Source organism: Capsicum annuum, unplaced genomic scaffold, assembly GCF_002878395.1.
Source record: "Capsicum annuum cultivar UCD-10X-F1 unplaced genomic scaffold, UCD10Xv1.1 ctg1706, whole genome shotgun sequence".
Classification (NCBI taxonomy): domain Eukaryota; kingdom Viridiplantae; phylum Streptophyta; class Magnoliopsida; order Solanales; family Solanaceae; genus Capsicum; species Capsicum annuum.
The window spans coordinates 567611-583657 of NW_025822696.1; the positions used below are offsets into that span (position 1 = coordinate 567611).

The window sequence follows — 16047 nt, forward strand, 5'->3', positions numbered from 1 at the left end:
CATAGGTTCACACACTGTTGCTGCAACATTTCTTACATATTTCTCTCATAAAAGGTTAATGTTTTAACCCGATCCTGATATCACTGATGAAAAAGAAGAGATTCTGATTAAGAATAAAAATATACTATAATTTTATTCTATTGGCTAAAACTTTCATAGTACCAATTACAATAATTGAACTCCTTAGATAGAGTTTTACAACAAAAAAAATAAAATAGTAGTCCACTAACTTCTACTATCACTCAACTTGATTATAAACTCAAATCATATATTTTGAGTTAAACAATATTTTAGGATAAAATCATATATTAGGACCAACATCCTTACTGAATATACAATGAACTCAATTATAATATTATCATTTGATCAAGCTTCTGAAATCTTCATTCTTGATATTTTCTTGTTCGTTTTGTAAAACAGGACAAACTAGGCTCTTTATATGGGTGTTTGATGCAATATTGAAATGAAACTCAGAAATTATTGTATATCTGATCTATTCATTCTATGAATTGTATATCATGAAAGTTGATCCGATCATAATCAATATTGCACCTTTACTTTATATGCTTAGTGTTGGAGAAAAATAAAAGTAAACAAACTGTCTTCAAGATGAAGATGATATTTGATGGTATTTATTTTTGTCCAAGATATTTTAACCCCATACTCTTTTTTAACCAACTCATTTGCATGACTTTTCAAATAATTAGAGAATAAAAAAATGATCATTTCCTAACACTCCCACTAATGAAAGACTATTTTTTTTTATAGCAGAATATCTCCATGTTTTCTCATTTTTCATTATTCAAATTAAAAAAATAATCATCATTTTTCATTTTTCTCATTTCTCATTGCCTGAAACACTTAATAGCCCTTTAATTTGACAACCACCAGTATCTTTTCAAGAATCACTATTTAAACTACAAATGGATCTCAACTTAATTTAAACTTCTAATAGTTATAATAGACACTATTTCATAATCATCATGAAATTCATCATATCAAAACCAATTATGTGCAAATCAAACCTCACTATTGTTGGTCTAAGAATAGCAAATTTTATCAACTTTCTAACCAATGAATTTCATGTAACTATCTCAGTGAATTCATTGGAAAGATAAATCAATTTATTGATTATGCCACTTTTAAATTACTTTACTTTTCGCACCGGTATGAAAGGAGCCTAGAAGTACTTAATAATGTTGTTGTCTAATGTTATGAATTTAAATTTAAAAATAGTTTTTCATAAAGGTACAAGATAATATTGAACCCATTGATCAACCATGTCTTTGGACATTATTCAAGGTATAATCCAAGCTATATTTCTCAATAACAAAGTTAATGAATAGAAACCAATGAATAAGTAATTGGGTTTGCAAACACAAAAATATGATGTATGTAATTTTTATAATCAACACTTACGCAATAATGATTCTTGATAAATTCAAGATTAGAGATTAAAGTAAGTCGTGATTTTGATACATAACTAAATGTCAAGAAGGGAATCATTGAAAGCCTTAAGAGGATTTCAGTGAAATTTTTGATAGCAGAATTAAAATTTTCTATATTAAATTTATTGATAGAATTTGAGAATACACAGTGAAAGAATAGAGCTTCCTCAGATTCTATTTTGACAACATAAAGTTGAGTTTTGTAAGAAAACTTCTGCTATGGGGGCAATTATTTTACCACGATTGAATGTAAAGAGTGACAATATTTTGGGCCTTCTGATCCCGAATCTTGTTTGGTAATTTTACTATTAAATATTTTATAAATTAGGTAATTTATTCATATTTTGATATTATTTTGAATTCAAGGCTATTTTAAATACATATTTCAAAGCTATATATCAAAATCATATCGAAACACAGATAATTATCTAATTTATAAAATACTTAATAGAAAACACGTGAAACAAGAATTCAGGGTCAAAAGGCCCAAAACATTATTTTTCCCTTTAAATTAAATTGTGGTTAAATTATTGTCTCCATAGCAAAAGTTGTCTTCAAGAACTCAACTTTGTGATATTAGAATGTAATGCGAGGAAGCTCAAATCTTTTATCAACACCTAAAACAACGTATATTCATTGTTCATTCTTAGATTTCATCAAAAGATTCAATCTTGAAAATTACTATTTTGCCATCAAAATTTGTCATTAAAATTCTCTTATGGCTTCTGCTAAAATTTCTCTTGAAATTTAGGCCTGTATAGAAATCTTGATTTACTTTGATATCTAGCTTTAAATTTATTAAGAATCAACTTTATGTAACTGTTGATAATAAATATTTCACATACCATAGCTTTGAGTTTGTCCTAAGATAATTACTTATATGGCAATGAATATTAGTATTTTGTAAGAACTCTTCTGTTAGCTTCTTATTCAATAACTTTGTTATTGATGTGTATAACTTGGATTATCCTTTTAATGATGCCCCACACATGTTTTATTTGTGGGTTAAATTAGTGAATTAATTTATCTTGCCAGTGGATTCACTGACATGATTGTATGAATTCCATCAATTCAAAAATTAAAAGAAATTACCTAATCCTTGATTTTACATTATTAGTGATGCTTGATTCACATTTAATTAATTTTAAATATGATGGTTCCATCTTGATTATAAAATGGCGTGTATTTTCAATAATAGAAGTTCAAATCATATTGAAATCAACTTATATAGTGTAAACAATGATTCTTTAAGAAAGTATTGATGGTTGCATCAGTAAGGGACGGCTAAGTGTTTTAGGTAGATTTGTAAATGAAAAACTTTGTTGCCCTACTATAAGTGTCAAAGCATGTGTTGATGATGTTCAAAGTAAATTCCAAACAAGTTTGTACCTAAAAGATTCATTTAGAGTTCAATCGTGGAAACTAGCGTTACTAGCTTGAACTAGGTGCTTGTCAAGTTGATCTCGTTGAATTTTATTGTGTTTAATGTATTCCAAATGGTTTTAATGTGTTATTATATGAGGAATAACTTGTAGGTAATGTTCAAAGTTTAATTTGATTAAGTCAAGAGTCAAAACATAAAGTTAAAGATCATGGAAACTAGCCTAGTCTTAACTTTTGTTTTTGATTCATCGATGAGGATATTGTGTTGTTGTGATGTCTAATTCGTGGTGTGTGATAATGTACAAAGCTTTGTGATCTGAATATGGTGATATATGGATGATACAAAGGCTGAAAATTCATGGAAAATATACCACAAGACAAGGGAAAAAAGATGGGACGATCAAGACATAATCAAAATCCGGGACGCAATTTTGAATGCTTGCCCATGATTTGGGCGCGTCGCCCCCTCCATTCCATTGCTCCCATGCCTTAGAAAATATTCTGGACAATAATTCCAGTGAGTTCCCTCAATTGAACCCACGGCGCCCCCTCCATTCCAATGCTCCCATGCGTTAGAAAATATTCTGGATAACATGAGTGCTCGCGACGCCCCCTCCAGAGCGGTGCAATGGAGCCCGCGGCGCCCCCTCTATTCTAGGCCTGACTTGAACATTGAATCCTTGTCCAACATGACTTTGGCTTACTCTTTGCTATAAATACATCATCATACACATTTTTAATTATCTTTGAACATATTTTGAAGATTGAGGGGCTGCTACAACTTCATCATTAGTTTTTTATTATTTTAATTTAGTTCATTCATGTTTTTAGTCGTTAATTACAATCTTGTGATTATGATTATGACTATGCATGGATAAATTTCCTCTTTCCGAGGTTGAATCCAAGAACATAAGTACTATTATTTTGAATTAAGTTCATTTTATTTGCTTATCATTGTTGATTGTTTGTTTATTCTTGAATTAACTATTTTAAGGATTAGCTACCCTTAGAATATATCAATTGTCAACCTTGTGAAATCAGGAGAGAGAATAGGGCGATAGAACATGGAAATAGATAAAGCATGGTTTGTATTCTTTTATGAAATAAGGAATGCAAATTAGTGTTGTAGACACGTAATTTTTTATCCTTCCCGAATTTTAATCTATTTTTGATATTAAATATTTGATCTGATATTATTTTAACTCTTATTTTATTTTTAATAAAGTTTTAGTTAAAAATAAATAAGATAATTTATTTTTATTTTATTTTTATAATTTATTTTTATTTTATTTTTATTTTTAAGAAAAAAATATAAATAAATAAAATAATACAAGAAATGCAAAAATATATTTTCCTTTTAAATTTTAATAAATAAGCTAGTAGTTTTACAACAACAACAACAACATACCCAGTGTATTCCCACCTAGAGGGGTTTGGGGAGGGTAGAGTGTACGTAGACTATGCCACTACCTCAAGAGAAGTAGAGAGGTTGTTTCCGATAGACCCCCGACTTAGGACCAATAACAGTATAACAAATACAAAAAGTAAGCGAATACAAACTAGTATGGTACACAAAACAAACTAACAGTATAACAAACACAAAGGATAAGTGCATAAACTAGTACGGTATGCAAAAAAATCAACACCACTAACCCCAAAAACTACAAGCCCAACACTACGAACCAGAAACTCCGGACCCAAAGGAGCACTTCCCTATTACTACCGTCGCGCTCCCACCCCTTAACCCTCTACCCTAATCTGGATCCTCCACACCTTCCTATCAAGGGTCATGTCCTCTGTAAACTGTAATTGCTCTATATCATGCCTAATCACCTCCCTCAAATATTTCTTCGGTCTACCTCTAGCCCGCTTAAAACCATCCATAGCCAGAGTCTCACACCTCCGCACTGGAGCATCAGAGCCCCTCCTCATCACATGTCCGAACCAACGTAGCCTCACTTCTTGCAACTTATTCTCCATTGGGCAACCCCCACCTTCTCTCGAATAATCTCATTCTTCACCCTATCTTTCCTGGTATGTCCACACATCCATCACAACATTCGCATCTCCGCCACCTTCACCTTTTGGATATGGGAGTTCTTAACTGGACAACACTCCACTCCATACAGCATAGACATCCGGACTATCACTCTATAAAACTTACCTTTAAGCTTCGGAGGCACATTCTTATCAAGTAGTTTTAATACTACCTTAATTATATTTATTTTTGGCTATTTATAAACTTTTATTTTTTTCTTAAATATAAAAATAATTAGTTATTTTTATATTTATTATTATTATTATATTTATTTATTTATTTTATATTTTTTTTATTATTATCTATAATAGTAATTTTTAATAAAGAAAGATTCAAAATTTAAATCCCTTGTAATTGTTCCCCAATTTCCTATATTTAAGGAACTTCCTCCCATCCCCAGAGAGAGGACGTACTATTTTCAACCTACACTGTATCAGATAAAAAATAGAGCGAAAATCAGATAGAGAGAAATCAGAAAACTTAAAAAAAGACCAACGGGAGAAAAATAATTTTTTTAAAGTTTGAAGATGTCTGTCGAGTTTTCGGTGATGATTATTTCTTGTCTGTATCTGATGCATATTATTAACAATGAAAAGAAATTAATATTATGCAATAAAACATCTGATTTTTCATGTGTACATGAAAAAACAGAATAAAATATTATTTACACGGTAATTCGTTACTTCACATTCACAAATATACATGTACATCTTTACACAGTAGAAAAATCGGTGAGAAAATAAGAAGAAAGCAGTAAAATTGAGGTTTGATTTAATAGAAAAAAAGAAAAGAGTTTGGATCGGAGGAGAAAAATATTTTCTGGTGAATTTTTGCCAAAAAATATACAAAAAAATAGTGACCAAATCCCGTCCCGATGACTCACCGGCGAACCAACTCACCGGCGATCCCCAACTCACCGGCGTCACCCCTTTTCCCATCGCCGGTATTTCCGTCTCCCCGCCACTTTTGTTACTATTCCAGCGGTTATTCCACCGGAAAACCTAAAATCCGACGGCCTATACCCCCAAAACCAGCCGGCATCACCAACCGGCGCACCCCGCCGCCGCGCCGCCTCCTCCCCTTCACCCGCCCCCGCCGCACCATGGGAGGGCCAAATTTGATCGAATTTTAATTAGCCGGCGTTATTCCGGTGAACCCACCGGAGTTCAACATCCGATCTCCCAATAGCATCACTACATCCTCACTGCCTTTTTTCCTTGCCCGTTTGCGCTGGTTGTATATTTTCTGTAAATAAAAATCCATATTACAGGGGATTGGTATATTTATTTATTTGCAGATCTTGACTTGATGATGTATAAGGTTTATTTTTCATGCTATATAGAGCCCGTTTGGATAGGATTAACAAAATTATTTTTTAGTTTAATTGATTAAAAGCTTAAAATAAGTGATTTTAAATTAAGCAGATAAGTGTTTGGATAGAAGTTTGAAACTGAAAAAAAATTGTTGATATGTTTGATAAACAAGTATTGTCAATCACTTTTTTGTTGTCAAAATGACTTAAATATTCTTAAAGCTGTTAACACATAATAACGTGAATTATTTATGATTTTTAATTCTAATACTTCAAAAATAATTTTTATTTAAATACACTTATAACGTAAAGTGATTATGTCAGGTCAATTTATAAATATAAGTTACTTTTTAATTTTTAAATATTAAAAAATAAAAATTTTAAGATATTTTTTATATAAATATTGTATTATATTGTAATATTGCAAGCTTGTAAACAACATAAAATTTTTAGGAATGAAACAAATTATTAAAAAGAATCAATTTTTAAAATTTAAATAACATGCAGGAATTTTATATAAACGGATAGAGAAGAACTTACCACAAGCTCGATTTGATAAATTTTTTGAAAATAAAGGAGAAAAATGATGAAAAAACTGGAGGAAAAAGATGAAAAAAAGCAGCAAAAAGAAAAAGAAAGAAAAATCAATAAGGGATACAAAGTTTAGAGTATTGTTGGAATTAGAAGAAAATATAAGGGATAGAAAGGTAAATATTTTGGTCAAACCTAAAAAAATTTTAATTTAAAAAGTAAAAAACTGGGGTATCCAGCTTCTCAATTTTTGCTTTTTTTAATCCATTTTTAGCTTTTTTTAAACTCTTTTTAATTTTACCAAACACCTAAAAAAGCTAAAAAAAAATGATTAAAATCTAATTTGACCAGATTTTAATCCTATCCAAACACCCTCATACAAAATGGAGAATTGGATTATTTTTCCCTTTTCTTGAATTTGGATTCTTTTCTGAATTTTATGTGATTATTTTTATTTGTAGTTTTCAAAATTAATTGTATCTTTCTAAGAATCGAATATATGGTTACAATGTGGTTAAGTTTATTATCTGCTTCTATATATATATATATATATATATATATATATATATATATATATTTACCTTTTGAGTTTCTTATTAAAATAATAATATATAGTTTCTCCTTGAAATAAATATGATGTCGAGGTTTGATTTAAATGTGAAGTAATTTTTTTTATTTATTATTATTATTATTATTTTTATTTTTTTAAATTAAATTATTAACTAGGATGCAAAGAACATATTAGGCTTGGCTTATAGCTAACTTAAAAATAAGTGGGACACATTGTGATTTGATTCAAGACCCGTCATAATGATAAAATAAAAGAGAAAAAATCAATTTGTAAAGATGTGAGATGGGTTGCAAATTAATTCAAAACTTGTTACAATTTTTAGGGAAAAGAGTAAGTATATATCTTGGATTTATAATAGATTAACCAATGCCTTAACGCTAGGTAAATCTTTGGCATGTTTAAAATATTCGTCTCAATTAAGAATGTGACGTACGCATCTTTCTGAGACATTTAAAAATTCAAGAATGCAATAATGCACCATAACAAATATTTTCTAAAATTAACTTTTCATCGATTTATTTATTATAAGATAATAAACAAGTTTTAGTATAATAAAAATAAGCGAATTTAGGCCTAAACATAATTCATCAAAATAATTTAAGTCAAGATAAGTCAATAAAGCGACCGTGTTAGAATCATCGGATTCGAGGGGTGTCTCACACCTTCTCCTCGGTCAACAGAATTCCTTACTCGGTCTTTTATTTTCGCAGACCAAAATAAAAGAGTCATTTTCTTTTAACTAGGGATTCAAAAAGGTGACTTGAAACACCATAACTCAATTCCAAGTGACAACTCTATAAATAAAATAATCCCCATTCAAAATTGTCACTTTAACTGAAAAACCTCTTTGATTCGACCTTCTGAGCGAAAAAAGGGTGTGACAAGTGTCTAGGACAGGGATGTACTTAGATGCATTATTTGATTTACACGTAGGATTTTAGCGTAAAGAACTTAATTGTATTATTACATCCCCTTCAATGATGTAGTTGTAAGATCCAACTTAGGTAAAGGATTAGAGGTCGGGAGACCATGATCATGCAATTAACCCTACGAATCAACAACCAAGATAAGCAAGTTAACGAATGAAGTTCAACAACATAATATGATTGTTCAAAGTGCTTTAACCCTGCGTTTTCTCTTATTGATTGTTTCAAGATCTTTACTTTACGCATTATTTACTTTTCTCTTGTTATAAATTACAAACTCTCTTTTTGGTTACGCTTGTATAAACTGAATCTAAATTGTGACATAAAATAGAATTATTGTTGAATCAAGTCTCTGTAGGATCGATACTTGACTCTCATTGGGCCACTTTACTACTTGATTAGACCACGTACACTTGCGTATGCGCTTGGGCGTTGTTAGAAAGATTGTTGTATACTTGTTTTATCTAAGGCTATAAGATTGACGGATGGTTGAGGGAGAGATTTTGATATATTTCATGGTTAGTTGAGAATTCTATGTGTGTTTTATTAGGGATAGTGTGTGGGAGTTGTTATTGGCAAGACATATTAGAGAACGTGGAAAAAAATTCATAGGTAGGTTGTTTGCCTAAAAATTCATATGTGGTTACAATGATATGCTTGAATGTCATGTTGGTATATAAGTGGATGGATGCATTGTGCACTAGTGATTTCCTAGTGAGAGTTTGAATTTAGTCATTGAAGTGATAAGAAGAATTATTTTTGAGATGAAAGATGTGAACCACGCATGGAGTATCGATTTCATGGTTTACACTAGTATTACATTGTTATGTGTTGCACTTTGCAATTTCGAGTTAAGATTGAACATGGCGAGAGTGTGTAGTTCAACCCAAACTTTGGCTAGCGTAGCTATATGTTCCCATGTGAGAATTATAAGTTGAATCAAATGAGCATGGTATTTAATGGGAAAAGTAAAGGGAGTATTTTAGAAGTGTGGCTAAGCTTGAAAGTTAGAAGTTGCATTGCCTACGACCTAGTAATTCTATCATAGCTTATCTTTCATAGGCCTATGTTCCATGTTACAGCCATATTGAGATTCCTTATTAGATATATTGTACAGATCATGCCCAATAATTCTTTGGTCCCTTATGTTATTAGAACTTCTTGCAAAGAGTGTTGAAGGAATACTCCAGTTGGGTATAAACTTTCAATATGCACTACTAAAAATTACCCCTATGACAACGATTCAAAAATCGTTGTGATAGATACAGAAATCGCTGCGATAGAGATACCGCAATGGTTTGGCGGGTATTGCATATGTGAGCATTTCGATTGATGTATCGCAACGACTTTTGCGACGGTTACAACAACCGTTGCAATAGATAGTCCTATTGCAACGATTTTTTTAACTCCTATTAGGACACTTCATATTGTCTATAGCACGATTAAGACCCATTGCAATAGACAATATTGCAACGACAGGCCAGCATTGCAATAACCCTATTGCAATAATTTTTGATTATTTACTACAACACTCCTTGATTTTTTGCAACGATTTTTAACTATATGTTGCGGCGCTTTTTCACACCTATTGCAACGATTTTTGAATCTTTTGCTACATTCTCTTGCAACCTATTGCAACTATTTTAATTATCAATTGCAACGATTTTTTGACCTATTGCAACTATGAATATATATAGAGAGAGAGACAGAAAGAGAATTATATAGAATTGTATCAATACAATTATATATATATACACGCATCACAACAAAATCATTCATTAATATAATAATCCAAATTAAAATTTTATAAAATTAAGTTAACAAAAGGTATCAGACTCTGAAGAAGCTTCTAAATTACTTGTCCAAAACAACCCAATTAGCTTGCAACTTCTTTGCCTCACCAGCCACAGCTCCATGCGGTATACTAGAAACAATTTTAATCTTGACATTTATCTGGAGGAGAACAAGTACAAGAAGAACCAAATGTTTAGCATCAGTGTTTGTAACAATGTGCCAACAATGGAGATGCGGAAGTTGTACGCTTGCCTTATTGGGATCATAAACATCCTGAAGCTAAAGGATCATCTGGGAGCAATAATCAGTTATATCGGACTTGTGCTTGAAACTATTTAAAGAGTGCAACTTCCAGTGGCCACTAGCGCAATCTCCAGCATATCAAAGGAATCCCCATAACTTTCTACCAACAAATGATTGCAAAACTCTTAACAGTACTATTCACTAAACCTCCTTTTGTTAAAACATAGAAGTAGCATGAATATAAAAGGGCAGAATTACTAAATATGCAGAGATAACATGAACACGGAATATCTTCAATGAACTAATTAGAATCCAGTGGCATACGATGTACTTCCCAGCGGCAAAAGTCTAGACTTTACAGCCTCCCATACTCTTAAGAATTGGTAACTAAAGCTTATCTTTTTTTTGTAAAACTTTCAGGAAAAAAATTATCTTGGTTAACCTTAAGAAATTTGAAATCATATCAAACAAAAACCACCATAACGTCAGCCAATAGCGGAGCAGGAAACATAACAAGCAAAAATTTCTCACTAATTACAGTGTTATAATCAACAATTCAATTAACTAGTACAGCAGTGAGCAACTAGAGAATTCTACCTAAGCTGAATATTCATTTTCAGGACATCATACAAGAAACAAGAAAATGAATGAAATCCAGAGAAATTACCAGAACTACCAGAACTTTGTGAAGGTATAACCACAATAAGTGTAATGCAATCTCCAGGCTGAACAACATAGTGAAAGACCACACAACAGCTATTTTGTATATTTCCTTCGATGCCTAAACAGCCACCATAACTTTCTCAGCGGCATCAGAACTCGTATTTTGTTTCCCTTTATTCGTCTCCTGACTTAATAGAACACAACAATGTCTTTCTTTACCTATTTGCTGTTCCAACTTTCATCTCTAATCAACGCGAAGAGAGAGGTAACAGCCACAAAAAGTATATGTAATTTTCAAATGGCATGTTTAAAGACCACAAATTTAAGGGCATTTTGGTACAGTTTACGTATCACAAGATTCAAAAGTTGTCTTTAATTTCTTAAACTCCATGCCAAATCAAAATCAGACAGACAAATTGAAATGGAGGGAGTAAAAAGTATGAATGGATTGTCATTATGGATTAGAATAGGATCCATGTTCTACACCCTCAGAATCCCTTAACTCATTCAGCTAGACTTAAATCAATAGTTTACCGTTATCTAACATACTTTTCTGTAGCTTTTACTTAGGTTTCATTCCTTGTAACTTTGGCCATAACAGGCCCTGGTGATTTTAATACAAAATTGTTACCATTTCAAAAAAACAAAAAAGTGATCTTTTTTGCTCTGACCAATTAGGCTTCTTAATTATTCAAACATATCCTATCAATGATTTCATTATCCATTATAGAATAACCATTTGTTTTTTAAAAACTGGTAATTTCATAGAATAACCATTAGTTTATGTTATCTCAAATCAACAAAAGGAAAATACCACTAGTATATTCATCTTAAAAAATGTACATTCTAACCCTGTAATATAACTGGAAACTGAGACACTGACACAATAGATATACACGGACCAACAGAACTGAACATGGGGTACAAAGTGAGTTTAACCATTCAGGAAAAGTAATGCAATACAAATATACATGAGCAGAGAAATTATCACAGCACAAAGTGAACGTAAATAAGAATAGTGAACCAAAAGGTTCTCTTCCACCCTCTATCCCTCCCTGAACTTAAAAATAATGAATAGAAAACAAAAGGTTACCTCCCTCTAAATCACTCAAGGAACTTTCTAAGCACACGCAAGGATGATGCAAATTCACACGCAGAACGTGACCACAGTTGTTTCAATGATGGTGTGTTCGTTCTAACTTGCGCGTGCCTCAAATATTCCATCTGGTACCAACTACCTAACCCCCACCAACACAGGTATCAAAACTCTGACCACCAAGGCTTAAGCGGATGGAAGAAATTACGTAGTGTTTTCCCACATGTATTCAAACCTAAGAACTCACTGTTCTCTTACCGTTTCATGTATCAGTCGGCCACCTTTGGTGAAGAACATGACTACATAATTCTCATCTTTCACAAATAAACTTAGAGGTCGATAAAGCAAACTTCTAAATTTAAATGATATAAATTATAACATGTTACCTCTAAAATTGAGACCTGTATGACTTCATCGAATGTGATTGAAACCTTTCCTTTACTTCGGCGAGTACAGATCTGACCTGAATATGTCTTTGCCATAAGCAGCAATAAAAATGAGAAACTACTAAATGACATCAAACATATCTTTTCTTACTGCAAAATTGCCCAGGAAGAAACATAAAGCAGGGTCTTTTGATCGTGTATGTGGTGGGATAAGGGTAAATAGACAATACACTGCCTCTAATGTTTGACTTACTTCACTCATCTTTTCACTGGTTTGAAAGACTTTTTTTATACCTTTTTTGCCTTTATAAGAAGAGAAGGGTGTGTAATAACATTCCTACTAAATTTAACCCCATGTACTAATCAAAAGTTTACAAAAATATTTGAACTCAGTAAATTGTGGAACCTGTTCACCACCCCTAAAATTGGAAGAATGCTTGAGCTAAACAACTTTTCTACAATCATGAATGCTCCAGCAGCTACCAAAATATCAATTTGTCACGAATATTGAAGCTAACTTGTATCACTAACTTGCACCAAAGGGTGTGACCAAGTGTTCAATGGAGTGGGGTTAAGAACCATAAGGTTTCAAGTTAAAATCATACCATAGGCAAAACTATTATGTAATTTCTCCGAAAATTGGTCGATAGAGTGACCTTGGATACTACTATTCAAGGTACGTGCAATATGCCAAGGACACCACGATTATCAAAAGAACTTGTATCACTAGCTTTGTAATACAAATGCACAATACAAAAAAAAAATCAGGACTTTGAAGATAGCTATATCACATAAGTTCCATTTTGAGGGGTCATTTAGTATGTGGACTAAATTATCCTAGGAGACTATAATCAATTGACGAATCCCACAATCCCAAATTTATACTGTGTTTTATTGACAGTATAACTTTGTTGGAGGATAAATTTATAACATCAACCAAACACAATATAAATCTAATCCCAAATTTGATCGTGGGATATCCACCTTATCACCCAGACCAAACAACCCCTTAAATTATTGAACTTTTAGCTGGATATTGATTATCAGCTACAAAGAAACAACAAAAACTATGCAGCAGTCTCAAACAAGTTTCATCCAACTAAACAGTTCAAATAAAGACACCATTATCTGAATTTCTTTCCACCAGATCTTTACAACAAAGAAACTAAAAAGACAACATACCTAGTGCATCCCAAGCACAGCAGCACCCATTCTCAGAAGGTTCACGACTATCCCATTTTTCAAGATTTTCACAACATCAGCACGAGGAGGAGCCTTTGAAGGCTCATTAGTTGTCTTCTTATGCCTTTCAGACAAATGAAGAAAGCCGAATGACCAAAAACCTACTCTCCATATAACTCCCCGTAAATTCAGAAACAACGAGTACCTGCCCACACCCTTTTGAAGTGAACTGTCATATCAGCAATATCGGTGAGTCGCCAAAAAGGGTAAGTACAATAAAAACTATTTAGCTGGTTAATAGTCCGAGAAATAGTAATCAGGTGTTGTTCATTCCACTTGAGCATGAATCAGTTTCAAGACATCACCAGTAAGAAACTAAACTAGAGTAACAATTGACATGATTCCATTTGTTATCATTACACGTTTCTTTAGATTTTCATTAACTTGATGTGCAGCTTTTTTTGATTATCTTGTGAGAACACATCATTTTTTAGCACAACAGTAGCAATAAAATGGATAGCCAATAAAATACAACTTTTGGTCAGAGGTAGAAATTTCAATATAATTAAATACTTTCCTAAGAGAAAAAGAAATATAGTTCCTAGTTTTTTTTTCCATAATTATATTACTTGACCATAGATCATGTCCACCGATCAGCCAATTTGAAATTGACAGACACTACGATTTGTGTAACCTGCAGAATAAAGTAGATAATCATCAATTAGTATCCATACTTCATAGTTCCATTTGGTAAATACACAAATACTATCCGGAGAAAAGATACTGCAAGTTTCACATATAAAGTTATCGATTCATCAATGCCAACTCTATTGCAGATTTGATTCACAAGGCTAAGCAAGATTTAAGCTTTATCGATTCAAAATTTAATGTTCTTAGCATTGAACACTCATTACATTTTAAAGTTTTGGGTTCATATCCACTTGTTGGTCCAATTTAAGTGGATACTTCGAGTGAAGAATACTTGATTCATATGACCCTCATATCCACACTCTGCATCCGCCTTTGGCTATAAACTACTATAACAGGGGAAAACAGGAGTATAATAAGAATTCTTCTCAATTTAGAGAAATTGTTGAGGGTACAATAGCCTAAAATGAGTCTTTCTACTTTGTTTACACCTTAAATACAAGGTTTTCCCTTCTCCCAATAATATACATTACCTAATTACCACTAGACAAGGTTTCGGACCAATGCTCTCAAAGAATGGTTCGAATTCATTAATTCCAACAGATACAAGATGGAATTTGATGTTCTCAGTTCAGTTCTCTTTAAAAAAGGTCTCTTCCTGACTAACATCACAATACTCAACCTGGTTCAAGTGATGTTCAAAGTTCAGTTCCCATTAGATTTTCTCCAACTCATCTCAACTATCCAGGCATGTACTTTGAAGGTGACAATGCTAGCCTTTACTCTTCTTTATCTGCTATGCCTCTCAAGTCTGATGGTTAATTATGCATTATGCAAGGCTTCAACATGTCACTACAAGCATAAGGTTTCTGCTCACAACTTGTTTTGTTTTTAGCTTCTTTAAATGAGGATCTTTTTTTACTTATTTATTGAATATTTTTTGTCTTTATTTTGAAGGAATGGTAACTTCATCACCAAAACTAGGAGACTTCTTTGGTGATGCAGCAATGGGGTCCCATAACTATAAAGGTTGTAACATAGGAGGTATGGCTCACAGCTTACACAACTATAACCAACATCAAGAAAATGAGACCACCAACAACCAAGATTTCTTGAACCATATTCAAGATAACATTAGACAGCAACAACAACACTACATCAGATAGTAACTGAGCTAAATAATGATCAAATGCAGAAACAGGTAGATAAACTAAGATTGCAGAGATTTTTGTGTAGTACAACACTAACTTTTTGGGGGTAGTATGAGATGAGTCCACTGAGAAAGCTTCATGGGTCTTCTTACAGAAAGGTTCAATACTATTAGCTGAACAACAAATGCAGATATTGACACCTTACACTAGGAATGAGGAGAAGAAGGCACCATAAAGAACTGGAAGCAACGCTTATGTTTTCGCAGCTCAACAACTATAAAAAATTGTCCAAAAGACACCATTTTCAAGATACTCGAAAACAAGCTATGAGCCTTTTGCTTCCATGTTGTCTGAGAAGATCTTAAACATTATCTAACACATAAAATAAATGAAATTTCAAAATTTGCTCAATAAAGTGAAGACCATATTTAGATCCTAATAGAAGGTATTTTTTCCTATTCATCAAAGTTGGTAAGAGGAGTTTTAGATACCTATACTAGTGTGAGGTGGCAGGTTCCAATGGAATAGTCAAGGTACGACAAAACTAGTCTAGACACAGGACTCTACAACTATCAGAAAGAAAGAAAAAATCAAACTTTAATGAGTTTAGTTCTTCCACAAGTGCATAACTAAGCTACTACTCCTTACCAGCTATCAAGAAACACTCGAGTTCGA

At 32.4% G+C, this 16047-nt stretch overlaps 1 long non-coding RNA gene across 1 annotated transcript; it reads right to left on the reverse strand.

The window, feature by feature from the left end:
- Nucleotides 1–9913: 9913 nt before the first annotated feature.
- LOC124890382 lies at nucleotides 9914–15946 on the reverse strand. Its single transcript, XR_007049135.1, has 3 exons — nucleotides 13574–15946; nucleotides 12392–12468; nucleotides 9914–10406 (listed from the first exon to the last, which is right to left on the reverse strand). It is a non-coding gene; the product is annotated as an uncharacterized LOC124890382 (long non-coding RNA).
- Between the last annotated feature and the right edge of the window lie 101 nt (nucleotides 15947–16047).